This window comes from Daktulosphaira vitifoliae, unplaced genomic scaffold (genome assembly GCF_025091365.1).
Source record: "Daktulosphaira vitifoliae isolate Bord-2020 unplaced genomic scaffold, ASM2509136v1 Scaffold_1, whole genome shotgun sequence".
Classification (NCBI taxonomy): Eukaryota; Metazoa; Arthropoda; class Insecta; order Hemiptera; family Phylloxeridae; genus Daktulosphaira; species Daktulosphaira vitifoliae.
Genome location: NW_026099572.1, coordinates 2,931,168 through 2,932,733, shown reverse-complemented (window position 1 = coordinate 2,932,733; position 1,566 = coordinate 2,931,168).

Here is a 1,566-nt window from a genome sequence, read left to right as displayed (position 1 = left end):
GACCTAATAAAAACGATCGAATCAATGGAAAATCGTTTTTTGAGATCCGTTTCCATTGAGTATGGCATTGAATATAAACCTCACTCGTTCTATAGTCCTCAGCTCTTCTTTTTAAATATTGAATCACTTGAAATAAGGAGAATACGATTTGATTAATGTTAATACCAGGACCAGAAATAATATCGCTCTTACTAACTAAGTAAGCCATCTACGCGTTCGTATGCGGCGCGAACGTTTTAATTTTAAATTAGAGAATGATTTAATATATTGTTCAGATCTGCTCTCCAAATTAAAATTTTATGTTCCTAATCATAGCACCAAGGAAATAGATTCTTTTTATGTACCGTTCCAATCTACTAGCTATGGACAAAAACACCCTATATACAGTTTTATGAGTTTTGTAAATACATTCAAAATAGATCCCATTTTATGTGATAATCTTAAGGTGTTAATGTGTATCTCATTAATGTTTTAATGTAAATATTTCATAACTTCTAATTTTTCAGAGTATTAAATTTGTGTAATTCTACACTACCTACCATATATTATTGTAATTGAGCTATTACCTGTTTACAATAAATAAACGTATGTATTTAAAACTTAACGAGGAGTTGTGTTAAACAAATCCTACGTGTTATATTAATTCTTAAGAGCTAAACAATTCTACCAATAGTTTCTAATCTGACAGATTAAAAACATTGCATTATAATATATTGAAGTGTTTCTACTAAATTTCTATGTTATAAGACTAATACTTCCTTTTAGAGATTTAATTAAAGTTAAAAGCTGTCAATTTTCTCTGCCTTCTTCCAAAAATGATAAATAAAAGTATAGCTTATGTGATGAAATCATAGAATATTTAGAATGTGGGTCAACGATAACATTTAAATACATGACAATAAATAAATTATTTTCTGAGTTGTATAAATTGATAAATTTTCTAAATGAAACTACCGTATGGAAAAATAATCACAAATGTTTGCTTGGAGTTTAAAAATGTTAATTATTTTTACAATGTAAACAAATAATATTAATGTATAAATACGTTTACATGCGTATATGTATGTGAACATATAACGTATGTTTGTATGTCATACATACATAAACATAATTACATATACAAATAAATTTTTACATTTTTTTCAAATATTAGTTTTGGAGAAGATGATATTAATGCAATTCTATCAAAAATCGTAAAAGACAAGTTAAAAGAGTCTTCAATGTGGTAGAAACGTAAAAACAAGGCTCGGAAAGTCGTTATTTTTTCTAACTAGTGAAGTTAAGTAAAAACTATATATATATATATATATATATAATATTAATTTAAACGAAAATTTGTTTATTTATTTGTATAATAGTTATATTTAATTTATGTTAGCAAGTAGAAGCTTTTTCTGTCCACATAAAAGGACATTATTTTTTTTTTGAAAGGAAATATAAATTTTAATTTTTAACCATAAAAGTGACAAGGAAATCTATTTTTTAACATTTTCTAGTATGATTAAAATCATACGATAATTTTTGGTACCTACACAAATGTACGTGTATAATAAATATATTAAAACA